This window comes from Schistocerca piceifrons, unplaced genomic scaffold, assembly GCF_021461385.2.
Source record: "Schistocerca piceifrons isolate TAMUIC-IGC-003096 unplaced genomic scaffold, iqSchPice1.1 HiC_scaffold_537, whole genome shotgun sequence".
Lineage (NCBI taxonomy): Eukaryota > Metazoa > Arthropoda > Insecta > Orthoptera > Acrididae > Schistocerca > Schistocerca piceifrons.
The window spans coordinates 38,841-62,908 of NW_025728774.1; the positions used below are offsets into that span (position 1 = coordinate 38,841).

General features: G+C 49.3%; 20 non-coding genes across 20 annotated transcripts; 7 read left to right on the forward strand and 13 right to left on the reverse strand.

Annotated features, from left to right (window-relative positions):
* Positions 1–634: 634 nt before the first annotated feature.
* Trnap-cgg lies at positions 635–706 on the reverse strand. The gene has a single exon. It is a non-coding gene; the product is annotated as a tRNA-Pro (tRNA).
* A 235-nt stretch (positions 707–941) lies between these two features.
* On the forward strand, positions 942–1,014 carry Trnav-uac. Its single transcript has one exon. It is a non-coding gene; the product is annotated as a tRNA-Val (tRNA).
* Positions 1,015–1,615: 601 nt separating this feature from the next.
* Trnap-ugg lies at positions 1,616–1,687 on the reverse strand. The gene has a single exon. It is a non-coding gene; the product is annotated as a tRNA-Pro (tRNA).
* A 1,643-nt stretch (positions 1,688–3,330) lies between these two features.
* Trnap-cgg lies at positions 3,331–3,402 on the reverse strand. The gene has a single exon. It is a non-coding gene; the product is annotated as a tRNA-Pro (tRNA).
* Positions 3,403–3,637: 235 nt separating this feature from the next.
* On the forward strand, positions 3,638–3,710 carry Trnav-uac. Its single transcript has one exon. It is a non-coding gene; the product is annotated as a tRNA-Val (tRNA).
* A 601-nt stretch (positions 3,711–4,311) lies between these two features.
* Trnap-ugg lies at positions 4,312–4,383 on the reverse strand. The gene has a single exon. It is a non-coding gene; the product is annotated as a tRNA-Pro (tRNA).
* A 1,643-nt stretch (positions 4,384–6,026) lies between these two features.
* Positions 6,027–6,098, reverse strand: Trnap-cgg. Its single transcript has one exon. It is a non-coding gene; the product is annotated as a tRNA-Pro (tRNA).
* A 235-nt stretch (positions 6,099–6,333) lies between these two features.
* Trnav-uac lies at positions 6,334–6,406 on the forward strand. The gene has a single exon. It is a non-coding gene; the product is annotated as a tRNA-Val (tRNA).
* Positions 6,407–7,007: 601 nt separating this feature from the next.
* On the reverse strand, positions 7,008–7,079 carry Trnap-ugg. The gene has a single exon. It is a non-coding gene; the product is annotated as a tRNA-Pro (tRNA).
* A 1,642-nt stretch (positions 7,080–8,721) lies between these two features.
* Trnap-cgg lies at positions 8,722–8,793 on the reverse strand. The gene has a single exon. It is a non-coding gene; the product is annotated as a tRNA-Pro (tRNA).
* A 235-nt stretch (positions 8,794–9,028) lies between these two features.
* Trnav-uac lies at positions 9,029–9,101 on the forward strand. The gene has a single exon. It is a non-coding gene; the product is annotated as a tRNA-Val (tRNA).
* Positions 9,102–9,702: 601 nt separating this feature from the next.
* Positions 9,703–9,774, reverse strand: Trnap-ugg. Its single transcript has one exon. It is a non-coding gene; the product is annotated as a tRNA-Pro (tRNA).
* A 7,349-nt stretch (positions 9,775–17,123) lies between these two features.
* Positions 17,124–17,196, forward strand: Trnav-uac. The gene has a single exon. It is a non-coding gene; the product is annotated as a tRNA-Val (tRNA).
* A 601-nt stretch (positions 17,197–17,797) lies between these two features.
* Trnap-ugg lies at positions 17,798–17,869 on the reverse strand. Its single transcript has one exon. It is a non-coding gene; the product is annotated as a tRNA-Pro (tRNA).
* A 1,643-nt stretch (positions 17,870–19,512) lies between these two features.
* Positions 19,513–19,584, reverse strand: Trnap-cgg. The gene has a single exon. It is a non-coding gene; the product is annotated as a tRNA-Pro (tRNA).
* Positions 19,585–19,819: 235 nt separating this feature from the next.
* Positions 19,820–19,892, forward strand: Trnav-uac. Its single transcript has one exon. It is a non-coding gene; the product is annotated as a tRNA-Val (tRNA).
* Positions 19,893–20,493: 601 nt separating this feature from the next.
* On the reverse strand, positions 20,494–20,565 carry Trnap-ugg. The gene has a single exon. It is a non-coding gene; the product is annotated as a tRNA-Pro (tRNA).
* Positions 20,566–22,208: 1,643 nt separating this feature from the next.
* Trnap-cgg lies at positions 22,209–22,280 on the reverse strand. Its single transcript has one exon. It is a non-coding gene; the product is annotated as a tRNA-Pro (tRNA).
* A 235-nt stretch (positions 22,281–22,515) lies between these two features.
* Trnav-uac lies at positions 22,516–22,588 on the forward strand. Its single transcript has one exon. It is a non-coding gene; the product is annotated as a tRNA-Val (tRNA).
* A 601-nt stretch (positions 22,589–23,189) lies between these two features.
* Trnap-ugg lies at positions 23,190–23,261 on the reverse strand. The gene has a single exon. It is a non-coding gene; the product is annotated as a tRNA-Pro (tRNA).
* Between the last annotated feature and the right edge of the window lie 807 nt (positions 23,262–24,068).

Genomic DNA, 24,068 nt, shown 5'->3' on the forward strand with positions numbered 1-24,068 from the left:
TAATCCAAATTTGCAATGCCGGTTCGACACTAGAATGCTGCGCCTTGGTTCTTCCAAAAGCGGTAGTAATAAGCACGTAGACTGCAGTGTCATTTAGGGTAGTGAGTCAGACATGGAGAGGATATAAGGCGGGTGGAATATGCAACGACAGGGGGCATTGCAGGGCGGCCGCCGGCTCCTTGCGCTGTGGCGCGCCGGTGCCGGCGGCGGCCTGGCTGGGCTGCTGGTGCCTCCATGTAGAGCTGCCGCCGAGCCCAGGCACCGTGCCGCTAACGAAGCGATTGCCTTTAGTGACATCTTTTGCAATAACGACTGCGCGAATCGACGGTATCTCGTAAGGACAGAAAGAGCAGCAGCTGCCGCCGAGCCCAGGCGCCGTGCCTAACACGCAGAAGGTCCCCGGTTGGATTGCGGGCGGAAAGCCGTTTTCGTCGCACTCAGCAAGACACTTGCTACGATCTCTACTGTGACCATTTAAATCAAACGTTCCATCAGCAGGGTGCACATGGCTCAAATGAAACATGAAACGGTTTCAGAACTGGTTGTCGGATTTTAGCGCTGACTTGGAGGCCTGGAAATGCGCGAAACAGCCGCCGCCATGCGATTTGTTGCCACACCGTTGTACAAAACGCAAGGGCTCGTCCGGGATTTGAACCCGGGACCTCCTGCACCCGAAGCAGGAATCATACCCCTAGACCAACGAGCCTATTCGTTCCGAAAACGCACTGCATGTGAATGACGCCACCTTTGATGGTCTCACCATGTAGGGCTGCAGCTCAGCCAGCGTTCTCCCTGTCTGTCGCGGTTGGATTGTTTTTATCGACGTCTTTTACTATAGGAACTTCACGAATCGGAGGGAGCTCGTAGCCGATGCCCTTGCTAACACAGAAGACAAACTGTTGCTATTACGAGTCTCCGGGTGGTACATGAAAGCGACCGTCGTTTCCGTGGTGTAGCGGTTATCACGTCTGCTTTACACGCAGAAGGTCCCCGGTTCGATCCCGGGCGGGAACACAACAATTTTAATCTATATTTCGGATTTCATTTCCGAGATGACCTCACGTCCGCGTATGCAGAGACAAGCAATGTCGTATGCTAGACGGATAGGGCGTCATTTTACTGTCAAATACTGTTGCTCTCTTATTGCACCGGTATTTGGTAACTGAGAACGCCCCTAGCTCCATTATGGCTGGCAAAATTTATAATCCGGTTCTTCTGGGCTACTTCAAGTGCGCTTGCTACTGGCTTTCCTGAGCTCACCCTACTCGCCTTGTCACAGCTCTGTCAAAGTGTGATGCTAACTAATAATGAGAAACTCTTAGCCACGCTCAATCTTACATGCCACCCCTTGGTTGTTGCCGTCGCTAGTAAGATGAGGGTAGACTGTCGCACAATTAAGCTGAATCTCCACTCACGGTGCACATATTCCGCAAAGACAACCTTGTTTTCCGTTGCATGCAAAATTACCGTCTGCGTTTCTATCGAATTCCACCTACGTACTTTACTGGTGCCGCATTCTTGTTATATCCACGTGCTATAACAGGCGTCTACTCTTCATTGAGGAGCTGCAACCGGGACTGAGTTCCACCTACTCTTCAGCACGGTCAAAATGGCAGGGCTCGTCCGGGATTTGAACCCGGGACCTCCTGCACCCAAAGCAGGAATCATACCCCTAGACCAACGAGCCACCTGTCTGGAGCAGTCAAGTTAATCCCAAGTAGTGGACCTCACAGGGAACACAAACTTTCACGTGAATTCGCAAGATAAACGCTTTCTGCAGGCAGCACTCACCACTGATGAGAACAATATTAAAGGCAACGAACAGCAAGCGAAATAACTTCATCGAGCACTGCTTATGATCAGCCGGCAGTGCCTCAGTTTCGGTATGTGGTTTCTCAGGGTTAAGAGAAGGCGAATGCACTAAACAAAAGAACATCGGGAAACCAAGCACCAACTCATAACGAAAAGATTGCACGATATACTGCAAGCAAAATTTCCAGAAGACGGATACTGAAGACGCCGCAGACAACAGAATTATTCTATGCAGTAACGATTATCTAGGAAGCGTGAATTGCATGTGCTGCTCCACCGCACAACTTCTTATGATACTGTTTTACTTATTCTAAATTTTCATTACCTCATCGTCTCTAGAATACTGTGTGGTTATCACCTGGTTTCCAACAGCGATAGTAGTAAGTAAATCGACTAAAAAGTCTTTCAAAGTAGGTCAGACACAAAAAAAAAAAAAAAAAAATCGGAGCTGCGTGTAGCTCATGTCATTCTGCTTTCAAACGTGAATCTCCGGCTGGGAGTAGTGGCGTACTTCTGTAATCCAAGCTTCTGGGAGGCCGTTGTGTGGGAGAGATCTGGAAACAACTACAGATTCGGCCGTTCCACGAGCTCAGGAACGGCCGCGATGCCTTCATCGAGCTCTGCAGATCGACGGACGACAGTGTGGAAATTTCGGCAAGCGGTGGCTAGGGGTTAAGAGAAGCCAAACGCACTAAACACAAGAAAGTCGGGAAACCGAAGCACACAACTCATAACGAAAAGATTGCGGAATGCAGTGCGAAAGCAAAAGTTCGAGAAGACCAACTCTGAAGCCATCGGCGCGCTAGGAATTATTCCGCACAAGAGGCGATCATGTAGGAAGAGCGAGATGACGCTGTCGCTCGACCACACAATAAAATTTTGCTTAATCCAAATTTGCAATACCGGTTCGACACTAGAATGCTGCGCCTTGGTTCTTCCAAAAGCGGTAGTAATAAGCACGTAGACTGCAGTGTCATTTAGGGTAGTGAGTCAGACATGGAGAGGATATAAGGCGGGTGGAATATGCAACGACAGGGGGCATTGCAGGGCGGCCGCCGGCTCCTTGCGCTGTGGCGCGCCGGTGCCGGCGGCGGCCTGGCTGGGCTGCTGGTGCCTCCATGTAGAGCTGCCGCCGAGCCCAGGCACCGTGCCGCTAACGAAGCGATTGCCTTTAGTGACATCTTTTGCAATAACGACTGCGCGAATCGACGGTATCTCGTAAGGACAGAAAGAGCAGCAGCTGCCGCCGAGCCCAGGCGCCGTGCCTAACACGCAGAAGGTCCCCGGTTGGATTGCGGGCGGAAAGCCGTTTTCGTCGCACTCAGCAAGACACTTGCTACGATCTCTACTGTGACCATTTAAATCAAACGTTCCATCAGCAGGGTGCACATGGCTCAAATGAAACATGAAACGGTTTCAGAACTGGTTGTCGGATTTTAGCGCTGACTTGGAGGCCTGGAAATGCGCGAAACAGCCGCCGCCATGCGATTTGTTGCCACACCGTTGTACAAAACGCAAGGGCTCGTCCGGGATTTGAACCCGGGACCTCCTGCACCCGAAGCAGGAATCATACCCCTAGACCAACGAGCCTATTCGTTCCGAAAACGCACTGCATGTGAATGACGCCACCTTTGATGGTCTCACCATGTAGGGCTGCAGCTCAGCCAGCGTTCTCCCTGTCTGTCGCGGTTGGATTGTTTTTATCGACGTCTTTTACTATAGGAACTTCACGAATCGGAGGGAGCTCGTAGCCGATGCCCTTGCTAACACAGAAGACAAACTGTTGCTATTACGAGTCTCCGGGTGGTACATGAAAGCGACCGTCGTTTCCGTGGTGTAGCGGTTATCACGTCTGCTTTACACGCAGAAGGTCCCCGGTTCGATCCCGGGCGGGAACACAACAATTTTAATCTATATTTCGGATTTCATTTCCGAGATGACCTCACGTCCGCGTATGCAGAGACAAGCAATGTCGTATGCTAGACGGATAGGGCGTCATTTTACTGTCAAATACTGTTGCTCTCTTATTGCACCGGTATTTGGTAACTGAGAACGCCCCTAGCTCCATTATGGCTGGCAAAATTTATAATCCGGTTCTTCTGGGCTACTTCAAGTGCGCTTGCTACTGGCTTTCCTGAGCTCACCCTACTCGCCTTGTCACAGCTCTGTCAAAGTGTGATGCTAACTAATAATGAGAAACTCTTAGCCACGCTCAATCTTACATGCCACCCCTTGGTTGTTGCCGTCGCTAGTAAGATGAGGGTAGACTGTCGCACAATTAAGCTGAATCTCCACTCACGGTGCACATATTCCGCAAAGACAACCTTGTTTTCCGTTGCATGCAAAATTACCGTCTGCGTTTCTATCGAATTCCACCTACGTACTTTACTGGTGCCGCATTCTTGTTATATCCACGTGCTATAACAGGCGTCTACTCTTCATTGAGGAGCTGCAACCGGGACTGAGTTCCACCTACTCTTCAGCACGGTCAAAATGGCAGGGCTCGTCCGGGATTTGAACCCGGGACCTCCTGCACCCAAAGCAGGAATCATACCCCTAGACCAACGAGCCACCTGTCTGGAGCAGTCAAGTTAATCCCAAGTAGTGGACCTCACAGGGAACACAAACTTTCACGTGAATTCGCAAGATAAACGCTTTCTGCAGGCAGCACTCACCACTGATGAGAACAATATTAAAGGCAACGAACAGCAAGCGAAATAACTTCATCGAGCACTGCTTATGATCAGCCGGCAGTGCCTCAGTTTCGGTATGTGGTTTCTCAGGGTTAAGAGAAGGCGAATGCACTAAACAAAAGAACATCGGGAAACCAAGCACCAACTCATAACGAAAAGATTGCACGATATACTGCAAGCAAAATTTCCAGAAGACGGATACTGAAGACGCCGCAGACAACAGAATTATTCTATGCAGTAACGATTATCTAGGAAGCGTGAATTGCATGTGCTGCTCCACCGCACAACTTCTTATGATACTGTTTTACTTATTCTAAATTTTCATTACCTCATCGTCTCTAGAATACTGTGTGGTTATCACCTGGTTTCCAACAGCGATAGTAGTAAGTAAATCGACTAAAAAGTCTTTCAAAGTAGGTCAGACACAAAAAAAAAAAAAAAAAAATCGGCGCTGCGTGTAGCTCATGTCATTCTGCTTTCAAACGTGAATCTCCGGCTGGGAGTAGTGGCGTACTTCTGTAATCCAAGCTTCTGGGAGGCCGTTGTGTGGGAGAGATCTGGAAACAACTACAGATTCGGCCGTTCCACGAGCTCAGGAACGGCCGCGATGCCTTCATCGAGCTCTGCAGATCGACGGACGACAGTGTGGAAATTTCGGCAAGCGGTGGCTAGGGGTTAAGAGAAGCCAAACGCACTAAACACAAGAAAGTCGGGAAACCGAAGCACACAACTCATAACGAAAAGATTGCGGAATGCAGTGCGAAAGCAAAAGTTCGAGAAGACCAACTCTGAAGCCATCGGCGCGCTAGGAATTATTCCGCACAAGAGGCGATCATGTAGGAAGAGCGAGATGACGCTGTCGCTCGACCACACAATAAAATTTTGCTTAATCCAAATTTGCAATACCGGTTCGACACTAGAATGCTGCGCCTTGGTTCTTCCAAAAGCGGTAGTAATAAGCACGTAGACTGCAGTGTCATTTAGGGTAGTGAGTCAGACATGGAGAGGATATAAGGCGGGTGGAATATGCAACGACAGGGGGCATTGCAGGGCGGCCGCCGGCTCCTTGCGCTGTGGCGCGCCGGTGCCGGCGGCGGCCTGGCTGGGCTGCTGGTGCCTCCATGTAGAGCTGCCGCCGAGCCCAGGCACCGTGCCGCTAACGAAGCGATTGCCTTTAGTGACATCTTTTGCAATAACGACTGCGCGAATCGACGGTATCTCGTAAGGACAGAAAGAGCAGCAGCTGCCGCCGAGCCCAGGCGCCGTGCCTAACACGCAGAAGGTCCCCGGTTGGATTGCGGGCGGAAAGCCGTTTTCGTCGCACTCAGCAAGACACTTGCTACGATCTCTACTGTGACCATTTAAATCAAACGTTCCATCAGCAGGGTGCACATGGCTCAAATGAAACATGAAACGGTTTCAGAACTGGTTGTCGGATTTTAGCGCTGACTTGGAGGCCTGGAAATGCGCGAAACAGCCGCCGCCATGCGATTTGTTGCCACACCGTTGTACAAAACGCAAGGGCTCGTCCGGGATTTGAACCCGGGACCTCCTGCACCCGAAGCAGGAATCATACCCCTAGACCAACGAGCCTATTCGTTCCGAAAACGCACTGCATGTGAATGACGCCACCTTTGATGGTCTCACCATGTAGGGCTGCAGCTCAGCCAGCGTTCTCCCTGTCTGTCGCGGTTGGATTGTTTTTATCGACGTCTTTTACTATAGGAACTTCACGAATCGGAGGGAGCTCGTAGCCGATGCCCTTGCTAACACAGAAGACAAACTGTTGCTATTACGAGTCTCCGGGTGGTACATGAAAGCGACCGTCGTTTCCGTGGTGTAGCGGTTATCACGTCTGCTTTACACGCAGAAGGTCCCCGGTTCGATCCCGGGCGGGAACACAACAATTTTAATCTATATTTCGGATTTCATTTCCGAGATGACCTCACGTCCGCGTATGCAGAGACAAGCAATGTCGTATGCTAGACGGATAGGGCGTCATTTTACTGTCAAATACTGTTGCTCTCTTATTGCACCGGTATTTGGTAACTGAGAACGCCCCTAGCTCCATTATGGCTGGCAAAATTTATAATCCGGTTCTTCTGGGCTACTTCAAGTGCGCTTGCTACTGGCTTTCCTGAGCTCACCCTACTCGCCTTGTCACAGCTCTGTCAAAGTGTGATGCTAACTAATAATGAGAAACTCTTAGCCACGCTCAATCTTACATGCCACCCCTTGGTTGTTGCCGTCGCTAGTAAGATGAGGGTAGACTGTCGCACAATTAAGCTGAATCTCCACTCACGGTGCACATATTCCGCAAAGACAACCTTGTTTTCCGTTGCATGCAAAATTACCGTCTGCGTTTCTATCGAATTCCACCTACGTACTTTACTGGTGCCGCATTCTTGTTATATCCACGTGCTATAACAGGCGTCTACTCTTCATTGAGGAGCTGCAACCGGGACTGAGTTCCACCTACTCTTCAGCACGGTCAAAATGGCAGGGCTCGTCCGGGATTTGAACCCGGGACCTCCTGCACCCAAAGCAGGAATCATACCCCTAGACCAACGAGCCACCTGTCTGGAGCAGTCAAGTTAATCCCAAGTAGTGGACCTCACAGGGAACACAAACTTTCACGTGAATTCGCAAGATAAACGCTTTCTGCAGGCAGCACTCACCACTGATGAGAACAATATTAAAGGCAACGAACAGCAAGCGAAATAACTTCATCGAGCACTGCTTATGATCAGCCGGCAGTGCCTCAGTTTCGGTATGTGGTTTCTCAGGGTTAAGAGAAGGCGAATGCACTAAACAAAAGAACATCGGGAAACCAAGCACCAACTCATAACGAAAAGATTGCACGATATACTGCAAGCAAAATTTCCAGAAGACGGATACTGAAGACGCCGCAGACAACAGAATTATTCTATGCAGTAACGATTATCTAGGAAGCGTGAATTGCATGTGCTGCTCCACCGCACAACTTCTTATGATACTGTTTTACTTATTCTAAATTTTCATTACCTCATCGTCTCTAGAATACTGTGTGGTTATCACCTGGTTTCCAACAGCGATAGTAGTAAGTAAATCGACTAAAAAGTCTTTCAAAGTAGGTCAGACACAAAAAAAAAAAAAAAAAATCGGCGCTGCGTGTAGCTCATGTCATTCTGCTTTCAAACGTGAATCTCCGGCTGGGAGTAGTGGCGTACTTCTGTAATCCAAGCTTCTGGGAGGCCGTTGTGTGGGAGAGATCTGGAAACAACTACAGATTCGGCCGTTCCACGAGCTCAGGAACGGCCGCGATGCCTTCATCGAGCTCTGCAGATCGACGGACGACAGTGTGGAAATTTCGGCAAGCGGTGGCTAGGGGTTAAGAGAAGCCAAACGCACTAAACACAAGAAAGTCGGGAAACCGAAGCACACAACTCATAACGAAAAGATTGCGGAATGCAGTGCGAAAGCAAAAGTTCGAGAAGACCAACTCTGAAGCCATCGGCGCGCTAGGAATTATTCCGCACAAGAGGCGATCATGTAGGAAGAGCGAGATGACGCTGTCGCTCGACCACACAATAAAATTTTGCTTAATCCAAATTTGCAATGCCGGTTCGACACTAGAATGCTGCGCCTTGGTTCTTCCAAAAGCGGTAGTAATAAGCACGTAGACTGCAGTGTCATTTAGGGTAGTGAGTCAGACATGGAGAGGATATAAGGCGGGTGGAATATGCAACGACAGGGGGCATTGCAGGGCGGCCGCCGGCTCCTTGCGCTGTGGCGCGCCGGTGCCGGCGGCGGCCTGGCTGGGCTGCTGGTGCCTCCATGTAGAGCTGCCGCCGAGCCCAGGCACCGTGCCGCTAACGAAGCGATTGCCTTTAGTGACATCTTTTGCAATAACGACTGCGCGAATCGACGGTATCTCGTAAGGACAGAAAGAGCAGCAGCTGCCGCCGAGCCCAGGCGCCGTGCCTAACACGCAGAAGGTCCCCGGTTGGATTGCGGGCGGAAAGCCGTTTTCGTCGCACTCAGCAAGACACTTGCTACGATCTCTACTGTGACCATTTAAATCAAACGTTCCATCAACAGGGTGCACATGGCTCAAATGAAACATGAAACGGTTTCAGAACTGGTTGTCGGATTTTAGCGCTGACTTGGAGGCCTGGAAATGCGCGAAACAGCCGCCGCCATGCGATTTGTTGCCACACCGTTGTACAAAACGCAAGGGCTCGTCCGGGATTTGAACCCGGGACCTCCTGCACCCGAAGCAGGAATCATACCCCTAGACCAACGAGCCTATTCGTTCCGAAAACGCACTGCATGTGAATGACGCCACCTTTGATGGTCTCACCATGTAGGGCTGCAGCTCAGCCAGCGTTCTCCCTGTCTGTCGCGGTTGGATTGTTTTTATCGACGTCTTTTACTATAGGAACTTCACGAATCGGAGGGAGCTCGTAGCCGATGCCCTTGCTAACACAGAAGACAAACTGTTGCTATTACGAGTCTCCGGGTGGTACATGAAAGCGACCGTCGTTTCCGTGGTGTAGCGGTTATCACGTCTGCTTTACACGCAGAAGGTCCCCGGTTCGATCCCGGGCGGGAACACAACAATTTTAATCTATATTTCGGATTTCATTTCCGAGATGACCTCACGTCCGCGTATGCAGAGACAAGCAATGTCGTATGCTAGACGGATAGGGCGTCATTTTACTGTCAAATACTGTTGCTCTCTTATTGCACCGGTATTTGGTAACTGAGAACGCCCCTAGCTCCATTATGGCTGGCAAAATTTATAATCCGGTTCTTCTGGGCTACTTCAAGTGCGCTTGCTACTGGCTTTCCTGAGCTCACCCTACTCGCCTTGTCACAGCTCTGTCAAAGTGTGATGCTAACTAATAATGAGAAACTCTTAGCCACGCTCAATCTTACATGCCACCCCTTGGTTGTTGCCGTCGCTAGTAAGATGAGGGTAGACTGTCGCACAATTAAGCTGAATCTCCACTCACGGTGCACATATTCCGCAAAGACAACCTTGTTTTCCGTTGCATGCGAAATTACCGTCTGCGTTTCTATCGAATTCCACCTACGTACTTTACTGGTGCCGCATTCTTGTTATATCCACGTGCTATAACAGGCGTCTACTCTTCATTGAGGAGCTGCAACCGGGACTGAGTTCCACCTACTCTTCAGCACGGTCAAAATGGCAGGGCTCGTCCGGGATTTGAACCCGGGACCTCCTGCACCCAAAGCAGGAATCATACCCCTAGACCAACGAGCCACCTGTCTGGAGCAGTCAAGTTAATCCCAAGTAGTGGACCTCACAGGGAACACAAACTTTCACGTGAATTCGCAAGATAAACGCTTTCTGCAGGCAGCACTCACCACTGATGAGAACAATATTAAAGGCAACGAACAGCAAGCGAAATAACTTCATCGAGCACTGCTTATGATCAGCCGGCAGTGCCTCAGTTTCGGTATGTGGTTTCTCAGGGTTAAGAGAAGGCGAATGCACTAAACAAAAGAACATCGGGAAACCAAGCACCAACTCATAACGAAAAGATTGCACGATATACTGCAAGCAAAATTTCCAGAAGACGGATACTGAAGACGCCGCAGACAACAGAATTATTCTATGCAGTAACGATTATCTAGGAAGCGTGAATTGCATGTGCTGCTCCACCGCACAACTTCTTATGATACTGTTTTACTTATTCTAAATTTTCATTACCTCATCGTCTCTAGAATACTGTGTGGTTATCACCTGGTTTCCAACAGCGATAGTAGTAAGTAAATCGACTAAAAAGTCTTTCAAAGTAGGTCAGACACAAAAAAAAAAAAAAAAAAATCGGCGCTGCGTGTAGCTCATGTCATTCTGCTTTCAAACGTGAATCTCCGGCTGGGAGTAGTGGCGTACTTCTGTAATCCAAGCTTCTGGGAGGCCGTTGTGTGGGAGAGATCTGGAAACAACTACAGTTTCGGCCGTTCCACGAGCTCAGGAACAGCCGCGATGCCTTCATCGAGCTCTGCAGATCGACGGACGACAGTGTGGAAATTTCGGCAAGCGGTGGCTAGGGGTTAAGAGAAGCCAAACGCACTAAACACAAGAAAGTCGGGAAACCGAAGCACACAACTCATAACGAAAAGATTGCGGAATGCAGTGCGAAAGCAAAAGTTCGAGAAGACCAACTCTGAAGCCATCGGCGCGCTAGGAATTATTCCGCACAAGAGGCGATCATGTAGGAAGAGCGAGATGACGCTGTCGCTCGACCACACAATAAAATTTTGCTTAATCCAAATTTGCAATGCCGGTTCGACACTAGAATGCTGCGCCTTGGTTCTTCCAAAAGCGGTAGTAATAAGCACGTAGACTGCAGTGTCATTTAGGGTAGTGAGTCAGACATGGAGAGGATATAAGGCGGGTGGAATATGCAACGACAGGGGGCATTGCAGGGCGGCCGCCGGCTCCTTGCGCTGTGGCGCGCCGGTGCCGGCGGCGGCCTGGCTGGGCTGCTGGTGCCTCCATGTAGAGCTGCCGCCGAGCCCAGGCACCGTGCCGCTAACGAAGCGATTGCCTTTAGTGACATCTTTTGCAATAACGACTGCGCGAATCGACGGTATCTCGTAAGGACAGAAAGAGCAGCAGCTGCCGCCGAGCCCAGGCGTCGTGCCTAACACGCAGAAGGTCCCCGGTTGGATTGCGGGCGGAAAGCCGTTTTCGTCGCACTCAGCAAGACACTTGCTACGATCTCTACTGTGACCATTTAAATCAAACGTTCCATCAGCAGGGTGCACATGGCTCAAATGAAACATGAAACGGTTTCAGAACTGGTTGTCGGATTTTAGCGCTGACTTGGAGGCCTGGAAATGCGCGAAACAGCCGCCGCCATGCGATTTGTTGCCACACCGTTGTACAAAACGCAAGGGCTCGTCCGGGATTTGAACCCGGGACCTCCTGCACCCGAAGCAGGAATCATACCCCTTTTTTTTTTTTTTTTTTTTTTTTTTTCGGATTTTCATATCGACGTCATACCTGTGATACCTGTAAGCACTCAGAAATGCCAGCTTTCTCAACTATTACAGCTGTATGTGGTGAGAGTGATTTTTCCCCAGTGAGTAAAACGTGTACCTCTGGTGGGACTCGAACCCACAATCCCCGGTTTAGGAGACCGATGCCTTATCCATTTTTTTTTTTTTTTTTTTTTTTTAATATTAAAGAATATCCACCACACAGCCACTTCAAAAGAAGTACAGTACTGAAATTAAAATCCTAAAACATGACTATATAATGTAGACTGCTTACTGAAATAAAGGTTAAAAAACGAAAACTTCAGTCCTGGTGTAGAGAAGAAACATACATAAAGGCGGCAAATTCAGAAACAGTATAAAAGAAAATGGCTCACACAGGTGACCTTAGCCAACACCCTCTCTTTCAAATGTCAGGCTAAGCATATTGGCAAAATCATCTCGGAGGCCTGGCAATCGCAAGCGCTGCCAGTAAGCAGTAAGCATGTACTGCCGAAACGCTAGGTGTCCATCCTCTTCATGACAACTGTTGACAAAATGTACGAAATGGCCAATCAACCACATGACGGTATGGAGCTTCGTCCGCGGAAAAAAGGAAGAATCGGGCCGGACGATGATGTCAATAGTATAAGCGGCTTCAGCAGACCTAGTGACAAAAGCAAGTTGTTTCCTGAGCCAACGCCAATTAGCAAGGTGCCCACAGCAGGTGAATCGATGTTCAAGGGTATCCAGGAGACCACACCGAGTACAGGTGTCCGTGTCAGAAAGACCAATACGGTGCAGTCGTACGTTGGTGGGAACCAAATTATTTATTACCCTATACCACGTGGACGCCACGGCCATAGAGTGGATCGGCAGACTAACGTTCTTCCAGACGTTCCTCCAGGACACGGATGGAGACGCCAGTTCTATTGGATTGGGACTGGCCAGCCCCTCCCAGCGGGCAAACAAGCTCTTGGTCGTTGGCACCGGTCGCCGCAAAAAAACGTCACCGAGGTAACTCACCGCAATGTAAAATTCCCGAATGTGTTTCAACTTAAAATTTAGGCGTCCGACATCGACAGGTGGAGCAAGGCTCGCCGGACGCACAACAGTAAAAAGCCTGGATGTAATTGAAGTCACTTCTTGCGTAACAATTAGAGTCGTTCGGCGGACGTACAAAGCAGACGCCTTGCGAGTAATGTCAGAGAGGCCCAAGCCTCCGGAGAGACGCGGTTTCGTCATTACCTCGTAACGTAACTTGAATAGATGGCCCTTCCATATAAACCTGCTAGACAATTGGCGCAACCTTTTCGCCACCATCATGGGAAGTGGGAACAGCTGAGCAACATAATAAGCTTTACATAGGACGTAGGTGTCTAAAATTCTGACTTTTTGCAAAATGGTAGCAGAGCGCTGCTCATGGACCATCAGAGCCCCCTGTATCTTCTCGGTGACAGATTTCCAATTGAGAGCCGCCATTTTTAGAGGACACCGATCAATGATAATCCCCAAGGACGTATGGCGATCGACAAAAGTGGCCCAAGGGACGTCAGCATCGCGAAATCCTCGAATATCAAGGAACTTACATTTACCCTGATTGAGACGCGCTCCAGAGACACGACAGTATGCAGCAACTGCCCCTTTCAACAACGGGATATCATCTCGTTGACGGAGGAGAACAACGACATCATCCGCATATGCCTTAACCGAGAGCTTCCCACCAGAGAGGGACATACCCTGAAGCTTGAGAGCAATAGTCCGAAGCAGCGGTTCCAGGGACAAAACGAATAAAGACATAGAGAGCGGACTACCCTGAGGCACTCCGCGGCGGATAGCAATGGGCGGCGTCAGCTGCCCATTGACTGACACCCGAGCTGTTATTCCCCTGTACAAATTGCCAAGAACACCACGTGATGAAGCGTTAAAACCTATTGTACCTAAAACACGATCTAAAAACACATGACTGACGTGATCAAAAGCCTTATAAAAATCAAGGAAGGCAAAGGCACAATGTACGTTTGTAACCGCCGCAACCGAGACAACATCCCGATATTCGGCTACTGGTGTCAGAATAGATCTATCATGAAAACAACATTGATGTGCACCAATCACACCCCGAAGCAGAGAAGACAGCCGGCTATTGAGCGCTCTAGCAGCTGTCTTATAGTCAAAATTCAGCAATGTGAGCGGACGAAGATTGGCAGCAGATAAACGACCAGAGGACTTCGGAATTAAAACAATTTTCCCTACTTTAAAATCGGCAGGCACATCCATCCCTCTGACAATCTCATTTAAAATCTGCGTAAAAATGCCACCCAAAAGAGGCCAAAAACGGAGATAAAATTCTTTAGGCAGGCCGTCTGGACCCGGCGATTTACTGGACGGAGAGCGAGCAATAAAATCGAAAACATCATCTACCTGGAACTCCCGGAGAAATTCGCCGTTCGCGTCAGGCGCGATCGTCGCAGTTAGATCCCCAAAGACATCATCCGAAAGAGACTCACCAGAATCATCGGCAGAATAGAGACTAGTGTAATACTGATGAAGAGCACGAACCATTTCCTCCTGTGCACTAAGCTGTCGCCCATCATCCACCGTAAGAGAAGAGATGAAGGAGCGACGACGACGAGTCTGATGCCGTAGCAGGTGGTACAAGGATGTCAGTTCACCTTCAACAAGAGAGTGAGGTTTCGACTTAACTCGCAGACCATCCATCTGTCGTCGTTTAAGGCTCAAGAGCTTGGCTTTAATACGACGAACATCATGGATCCGCAGTGGAGAGGTACCCGCCGCGTCATATAGTTCACGCAGGACAGAGTAGTAATATTCATACGTGTTCTTAAAATCACGCGTCCTAGCAGCACAGTAGAAAATCAAAGTCTGACGAATCTTGGGCTTGGCAAACGCAGTCCACCAAACCAGCAAGGAGGGGTATCGCGGGACAGAGCGAAGACATCGCTCCCACACGCCACTTATAACATCATCCATAGCACTGTCGGCAAGGTGGGAAACATTTAACATCCACTGGGAACGATAAAGTTTTGCAGGTTGGCGACTAAGATTTACAGTTGCAGTAAAAGCACAATGGTCAGAAAAACTAGTAGGAATAACATCGACAGAAAGAATTTTATCACATAAAAAATCAGATAAATAGAATCTGTCGAGTCTACTGCATGAGGACGCGGTAAAAAACGTATATTTCACCAGGGTTGGATATTTGTGTTCCCAAACATCACGCAGATGCATCGTACGAACTAAGTCATGTAAATCACGGCAATAATTAAAATTGGGGGACTGGTCTGCAGGGCGTAAAACACAATTAAAATCGCCTCCGAGCAGGAGACTCCGAGGACTCTGGCGCAAAAGATAAATAAGCTCTTTTGTATAAAAGCGCGATCGAGCCACAGTGTGACCCGAACCAGAGGGGGCATACAAAACAACGAGGCGGAGATCAAAAAGACGACAACCAATCCCACGGCCAGAGTCAAGGAATTCAATGTCAGTAATAGGAATGCCCTCTCGAAAGAAAAGAGCAGTTCCTGTTGAATATTCCGGCGCGACATTAAAAACAGTTTGAAATCCAGGTAGAGAGAGATCAGAAAACAACACTTCCTGCAAAAACACTACGTCCGCACAGGCGTCGTAAATAAACTGCCGCAAAGAGGCAATGCGAACGTCGGACTCAATACGGTTAACATTTAAGGTAAGAAAGGTGTATGCTTGAACCATAGAGAGAAAAGCGAGAAAACAAATCACCTACACCGACGCACCAGCGTCACAGTCCATAGCAGGGGTGACGCAGGCATCCGAGGGAGGGGGACTGCTACCCCGTTCCGCGGATCCCTTACGTTTCGGTTTTTTACGAACAGCATTAACGTTCGGCTGAACGCGTAACTTGCGTCGGCTGACGGGCAAGGAAACTTCAGCCGCCGGTGACGTAGGAGGGTCAAGTTCTGTATCCGACACCACCCGCGCCGGTCCACATGCGGGATCCGGGGTCGCGGGGGAAACATCCGACAAAACGGAATGGTCAACACCTGCACTAGCTTCCGGCAAACATGGACTGCACGGAGGCGAAACGTGAGCAGGAAGGTCGGAGGCCGCAGAGTTGGAAAGAAGCAGAGCAGCTCCGCTGGCAGAGGTATGGGGCAGCGAAGCAGGAAGTTGTCGCGGCTCCACTTGTTGTGACATCGAAGTCGGTTCGGAAGACGGCGCCAACAGGCCCGACCGACGACCCGACTCGAGAGAAGCTGCGTCGGAGGCCGGAGGGGCGCCAGCAGCCGCCACCGGAACCGCTACCTCAGGAGGGCAGGGAGCAGCTACAGTACACAGTGGCTCGGAGGATGCCGGTCGCTCGGACTGGGGCATCTCAGGGAGATCCTCATCCGTACTATTTCCATCGTGTGGGCGACGCCTCTTATTATTCAAAAGTGGCACACCCACCTGAGGGACAGACGGAACAACAGCAGATTTAGCACGCAAAGGAGGAAATTCTGTATCAGGGGTGCGCAAAACCTGTGGCGGGGCGCTACTACCACTGGACTGTGCTACACCAAGAGCAGAACCACCTGCAACGAGGTCAGCGACCGTTAACTTGCGACGCTGTTCGAGAGAATTTTTTAAAACAAAAACTCTCCGCGGACAGTCGGTACGCACGTGACCACTTTCATTGCACAAAAAACAGGTGCCAACCTGACCACTATATGTTACATGGACACGATATCCACCGATCTGCAGGTGAGATGGAATATTCTGCTTAACGTGCATTTCGACTGAACGAATACCACTGTAACATTGCAGGCGATGTTGGCTTGACCAGCGTTCAAGGCGAATGCTCTTTACATCACCATACTTCTGTAGACCCTCCTTAAGATAGACATTATCCACCTCCGGTGGAAGGTTGTAAACACGAACATTGGTATACGTGATGGAAGCATTGGAAAGCAGCACGGTACTTACAGAATCATCCCGATGCCGAAAGAGAACTTGATGACCATATTTAGAAAGAATTTTATCAACCTGAAGTGGGTCCATAAACTTAACAAAGAAAACATACAGTTCGGTATCAAAATAAGCAGTGTGCACCTGATCCGAATGAACACCAAAGGTATCTACCAACCAATCATGAATCTCAAGAGAACTAGGTTGCACATGGCGGGTTGACTTGTCAAAAGCAAAACTAACTGTAGCCTGACGAGGAATAACCTGGGACGACATTTTCAAAATATGCGGTCGAAACCGCTACACAAAAAACACTGAAATAAGGACAGAAAGTAACACAAGGTACGAAACAACGACGGAGAAATACTCTCAGAAGTTGCAACACAACACGTAACAAAAACGATAGTCCACTATACGTAACGCTACGGCGGAGCGGAAGACTAGGCACGTCCACACTGCACGGCGTCTAAAGCGGAACTTACCACCTTTGATGGTCTCACCATGTAGGGCTGCAGCTCAGCCAGCGTTCTCCCTGTCTGTCGCGGTTGGATTGTTTTTATCGACGTCTTTTACTATAGGAACTTCACGAATCGGAGGGAGCTCGTAGCCGATGCCCTTGCTAACACAGAAGACAAACTGTTGCTATTACGAGTCTCCGGGTGGTACATGAAAGCGACCGTCGTTTCCGTGGTGTAGCGGTTATCACGTCTGCTTTACACGCAGAAGGTCCCCGGTTCGATCCCGGGCGGGAACACAACAATTTTAATCTATATTTCGGATTTCATTTCCGAGATGACCTCACGTCCGCGTATGCAGAGACAAGCAATGTCGTATGCTAGACGGATAGGGCGTCATTTTACTGTCAAATACTGTTGCTCTCTTATTGCACCGGTATTTGGTAACTGAGAACGCCCCTAGCTCCATTATGGCTGGCAAAATTTATAATCCGGTTCTTCTGGGCTACTTCAAGTGCGCTTGCTACTGGCTTTCCTGAGCTCACCCTACTCGCCTTGTCACAGCTCTGTCAAAGTGTGATGCTAACTAATAATGAGAAACTCTTAGCCACGCTCAATCTTACATGCCACCCCTTGGTTGTTGCCGTCGCTAGTAAGATGAGGGTAGACTGTCGCACAATTAAGCTGAATCTCCACTCACGGTGCACATATTCCGCAAAGACAACCTTGTTTTCCGTTGCATGCAAAATTACCGTCTGCGTTTCTATCGAATTCCACCTACGTACTTTACTGGTGCCGCATTCTTGTTATATCCACGTGCTATAACAGGCGTCTACTCTTCATTGAGGAGCTGCAACCGGGACTGAGTTCCACCTACTCTTCAGCACGGTCAAAATGGCAGGGCTCGTCCGGGATTTGAACCCGGGACCTCCTGCACCCAAAGCAGGAATCATACCCCTAGACCAACGAGCCACCTGTCTGGAGCAGTCAAGTTAATCCCAAGTAGTGGACCTCACAGGGAACACAAACTTTCACGTGAATTCGCAAGATAAACGCTTTCTGCAGGCAGCACTCACCACTGATGAGAACAATATTAAAGGCAACGAACAGCAAGCGAAATAACTTCATCGAGCACTGCTTATGATCAGCCGGCAGTGCCTCAGTTTCGGTATGTGGTTTCTCAGGGTTAAGAGAAGGCGAATGCACTAAACAAAAGAACATCGGGAAACCAAGCACCAACTCATAACGAAAAGATTGCACGATATACTGCAAGCAAAATTTCCAGAAGACGGATACTGAAGACGCCGCAGACAACAGAATTATTCTATGCAGTAACGATTATCTAGGAAGCGTGAATTGCATGTGCTGCTCCACCGCACAACTTCTTATGATACTGTTTTACTTATTCTAAATTTTCATTACCTCATCGTCTCTAGAATACTGTGTGGTTATCACCTGGTTTCCAACAGCGATAGTAGTAAGTAAATCGACTAAAAAGTCTTTCAAAGTAGGTCAGACACAAAAAAAAAAAAAAAAAAATCGGAGCTGCGTGTAGCTCATGTCATTCTGCTTTCAAACGTGAATCTCCGGCTGGGAGTAGTGGCGTACTTCTGTAATCCAAGCTTCTGGGAGGCCGTTGTGTGGGAGAGATCTGGAAACAACTACAGATTCGGCCGTTCCACGAGCTCAGGAACGGCCGCGATGCCTTCATCGAGCTCTGCAGATCGACGGACGACAGTGTGGAAATTTCGGCAAGCGGTGGCTAGGGGTTAAGAGAAGCCAAACGCACTAAACACAAGAAAGTCGGGAAACCGAAGCACACAACTCATAACGAAAAGATTGCGGAATGCAGTGCGAAAGCAAAAGTTCGAGAAGACCAACTCTGAAGCCATCGGCGCGCTAGGAATTATTCCGCACAAGAGGCGATCATGTAGGAAGAGCGAGATGACGCTGTCGCTCGACCACACAATAAAATTTTGCTTAATCCAAATTTGCAATACCGGTTCGACACTAGAATGCTGCGCCTTGGTTCTTCCAAAAGCGGTAGTAATAAGCACGTAGACTGCAGTGTCATTTAGGGTAGTGAGTCAGACATGGAGAGGATATAAGGCGGGTGGAATATGCAACGACAGGGGGCATTGCAGGGCGGCCGCCGGCTCCTTGCGCTGTGGCGCGCCGGTGCCGGCGGCGGCCTGGCTGGGCTGCTGGTGCCTCCATGTAGAGCTGCCGCCGAGCCCAGGCACCGTGCCGCTAACGAAGCGATTGCCTTTAGTGACATCTTTTGCAATAACGACTGCGCGAATCGACGGTATCTCGTAAGGACAGAAAGAGCAGCAGCTGCCGCCGAGCCCAGGCGCCGTGCCTAACACGCAGAAGGTCCCCGGTTGGATTGCGGGCGGAAAGCCGTTTTCGTCGCACTCAGCAAGACACTTGCTACGATCTCTACTGTGACCATTTAAATCAAACGTTCCATCAGCAGGGTGCACATGGCTCAAATGAAACATGAAACGGTTTCAGAACTGGTTGTCGGATTTTAGCGCTGACTTGGAGGCCTGGAAATGCGCGAAACAGCCGCCGCCATGCGATTTGTTGCCACACCGTTGTACAAAACGCAAGGGCTCGTCCGGGATTTGAACCCGGGACCTCCTGCACCCGAAGCAGGAATCATACCCCTAGACCAACGAGCCTATTCGTTCCGAAAACGCACTGCATGTGAATGACGCCACCTTTGATGGTCTCACCATGTAGGGCTGCAGCTCAGCCAGCGTTCTCCCTGTCTGTCGCGGTTGGATTGTTTTTATCGACGTCTTTTACTATAGGAACTTCACGAATCGGAGGGAGCTCGTAGCCGATGCCCTTGCTAACACAGAAGACAAACTGTTGCTATTACGAGTCTCCGGGTGGTACATGAAAGCGACCGTCGTTTCCGTGGTGTAGCGGTTATCACGTCTGCTTTACACGCAGAAGGTCCCCGGTTCGATCCCGGGCGGGAACACAACAATTTTAATCTATATTTCGGATTTCATTTCCGAGATGACCTCACGTCCGCGTATGCAGAGACAAGCAATGTCGTATGCTAGACGGATAGGGCGTCATTTTACTGTCAAATACTGTTGCTCTCTTATTGCACCGGTATTTGGTAACTGAGAACGCCCCTAGCTCCATTATGGCTGGCAAAATTTATAATCCGGTTCTTCTGGGCTACTTCAAGTGCGCTTGCTACTGGCTTTCCTGAGCTCACCCTACTCGCCTTGTCACAGCTCTGTCAAAGTGTGATGCTAACTAATAATGAGAAACTCTTAGCCACGCTCAATCTTACATGCCACCCCTTGGTTGTTGCCGTCGCTAGTAAGATGAGGGTAGACTGTCGCACAATTAAGCTGAATCTCCACTCACGGTGCACATATTCCGCAAAGACAACCTTGTTTTCCGTTGCATGCAAAATTACCGTCTGCGTTTCTATCGAATTCCACCTACGTACTTTACTGGTGCCGCATTCTTGTTATATCCACGTGCTATAACAGGCGTCTACTCTTCATTGAGGAGCTGCAACCGGGACTGAGTTCCACCTACTCTTCAGCACGGTCAAAATGGCAGGGCTCGTCCGGGATTTGAACCCGGGACCTCCTGCACCCAAAGCAGGAATCATACCCCTAGACCAACGAGCCACCTGTCTGGAGCAGTCAAGTTAATCCCAAGTAGTGGACCTCACAGGGAACACAAACTTTCACGTGAATTCGCAAGATAAACGCTTTCTGCAGGCAGCACTCACCACTGATGAGAACAATATTAAAGGCAACGAACAGCAAGCGAAATAACTTCATCGAGCACTGCTTATGATCAGCCGGCAGTGCCTCAGTTTCGGTATGTGGTTTCTCAGGGTTAAGAGAAGGCGAATGCACTAAACAAAAGAACATCGGGAAACCAAGCACCAACTCATAACGAAAAGATTGCACGATATACTGCAAGCAAAATTTCCAGAAGACGGATACTGAAGACGCCGCAGACAACAGAATTATTCTATGCAGTAACGATTATCTAGGAAGCGTGAATTGCATGTGCTGCTCCACCGCACAACTTCTTATGATACTGTTTTACTTATTCTAAATTTTCATTACCTCATCGTCTCTAGAATACTGTGTGGTTATCACCTGGTTTCCAACAGCGATAGTAGTAAGTAAATCGACTAAAAAGTCTTTCAAAGTAGGTCAGACACAAAAAAAAAAAAAAAAAAATCGGAGCTGCGTGTAGCTCATGTCATTCTGCTTTCAAACGTGAATCTCCGGCTGGGAGTAGTGGCGTACTTCTGTAATCCAAGCTTCTGGGAGGCCGTTGTGTGGGAGAGATCTGGAAACAACTACAGATTCGGCCGTTCCACGAGCTCAGGAACGGCCGCGATGCCTTCATCGAGCTCTGCAGATCGACGGACGACAGTGTGGAAATTTCGGCAAGCGGTGGCTAGGGGTTAAGAGAAGCCAAACGCACTAAACACAAGAAAGTCGGGAAACCGAAGCACACAACTCATAACGAAAAGATTGCGGAATGCAGTGCGAAAGCAAAAGTTCGAGAAGACCAACTCTGAAGCCATCGGCGCGCTAGGAATTATTCCGCACAAGAGGCGATCATGTAGGAAGAGCGAGATGACGCTGTCGCTCGACCACACAATAAAATTTTGCTTAATCCAAATTTGCAATACCGGTTCGACACTAGAATGCTGCGCCTTGGTTCTTCCAAAAGCGGTAGTAATAAGCACGTAGACTGCAGTGTCATTTAGGGTAGTGAGTCAGACATGGAGAGGATATAAGGCGGGTGGAATATGCAACGACAGGGGGCATTGCAGGGCGGCCGCCGGCTCCTTGCGCTGTGGCGCGCCGGTGCCGGCGGCGGCCTGGCTGGGCTGCTGGTGCCTCCATGTAGAGCTGCCGCCGAGCCCAGGCACCGTGCCGCTAACGAAGCGATTGCCTTTAGTGACATCTTTTGCAATAACGACTGCGCGAATCGACGGTATCTCGTAAGGACAGAAAGAGCAGCAGCTGCCGCCGAGCCCAGGCGCCGTGCCTAACACGCAGAAGGTCCCCGGTTGGATTGCGGGCGGAAAGCCGTTTTCGTCGCACTCAGCAAGACACTTGCTACGATCTCTACTGTGACCATTTAAATCAAACGTTCCATCAGCAGGGTGCACATGGCTCAAATGAAACATGAAACGGTTTCAGAACTGGTTGTCGGATTTTAGCGCTGACTTGGAGGCCTGGAAATGCGCGAAACAGCCGCCGCCATGCGATTTGTTGCCACACCGTTGTACAAAACGCAAGGGCTCGTCCGGGATTTGAACCCGGGACCTCCTGCACCCGAAGCAGGAATCATACCCCTAGACCAACGAGCCTATTCGTTCCGAAAACGCACTGCATGTGAATGACGCCACCTTTGATGGTCTCACCATGTAGGGCTGCAGCTCAGCCAGCGTTCTCCCTGTCTGTCGCGGTTGGATTGTTTTTATCGACGTCTTTTACTATAGGAACTTCACGAATCGGAGGGAGCTCGTAGCCGATGCCCTTGCTAACACAGAAGACAAACTGTTGCTATTACGAGTCTCCGGGTGGTACATGAAAGCGACCGTCGTTTCCGTGGTGTAGCGGTTATCACGTCTGCTTTACACGCAGAAGGTCCCCGGTTCGATCCCGGGCGGGAACACAACAATTTTAATCTATATTTCGGATTTCATTTCCGAGATGACCTCACGTCCGCGTATGCAGAGACAAGCAATGTCGTATGCTAGACGGATAGGGCGTCATTTTACTGTCAAATACTGTTGCTCTCTTATTGCACCGGTATTTGGTAACTGAGAACGCCCCTAGCTCCATTATGGCTGGCAAAATTTATAATCCGGTTCTTCTGGGCTACTTCAAGTGCGCTTGCTACTGGCTTTCCTGAGCTCACCCTACTCGCCTTGTCACAGCTCTGTCAAAGTGTGATGCTAACTAATAATGAGAAACTCTTAGCCACGCTCAATCTTACATGCCACCCCTTGGTTGTTGCCGTCGCTAGTAAGATGAGGGTAGACTGTCGCACAATTAAGCTGAATCTCCACTCACGGTGCACATATTCCGCAAAGACAACCTTGTTTTCCGTTGCATGCAAAATTACCGTCTGCGTTTCTATCGAATTCCACCTACGTACTTTACTGGTGCCGCATTCTTGTTATATCCACGTGCTATAACAGGCGTCTACTCTTCATTGAGGAGCTGCAACCGGGACTGAGTTCCACCTACTCTTCAGCACGGTCAAAATGGCAGGGCTCGTCCGGGATTTGAACCCGGGACCTCCTGCACCCAAAGCAGGAATCATACCCCTAGACCAACGAGCCACCTGTCTGGAGCAGTCAAGTTAATCCCAAGTAGTGGACCTCACAGGGAACACAAACTTTCACGTGAATTCGCAAGATAAACGCTTTCTGCAGGCAGCACTCACCACTGATGAGAACAATATTAAAGGCAACGAACAGCAAGCGAAATAACTTCATCGAGCACTGCTTATGATCAGCCGGCAGTGCCTCAGTTTCGGTATGTGGTTTCTCAGGGTTAAGAGAAGGCGAATGCACTAAACAAAAGAACATCGGGAAACCAAGCACCAACTCATAACGAAAAGATTGCACGATATACTGCAAGCAAAATTTCCAGAAGACGGATACTGAAGACGCCGCAGACAACAGAATTATTCTATGCAGTAACGATTATCTAGGAAGCGTGAATTGCATGTGCTGCTCCACCGCACAACTTCTTATGATACTGTTTTACTTATTCTAAATTTTCATTACCTCATCGTCTCTAGAATACTGTGTGGTTATCACCTGGTTTCCAACAGCGATAGTAGTAAGTAAATCGACTAAAAAGTCTTTCAAAGTAGGTCAGACACAAAAAAAAAAAAAAAAAAAATCGGAGCTGCGTGTAGCTCATGTCATTCTGCTTTCAAACGTGAATCTCCGGCTGGGAGTAGTGGCGTACTTCTGTAATCCAAGCTTCTGGGAGGCCGTTGTGTGGGAGAGATCTGGAAACAACTACAGATTCGGCCGTTCCACGAGCTCAGGAACGGCCGCGATGCCTTCATCGAGCTCTGCAGATCGACGGACGACAGTGTGGAAATTTCGGCAAGCGGTGGCTAGGGGTTAAGAGAA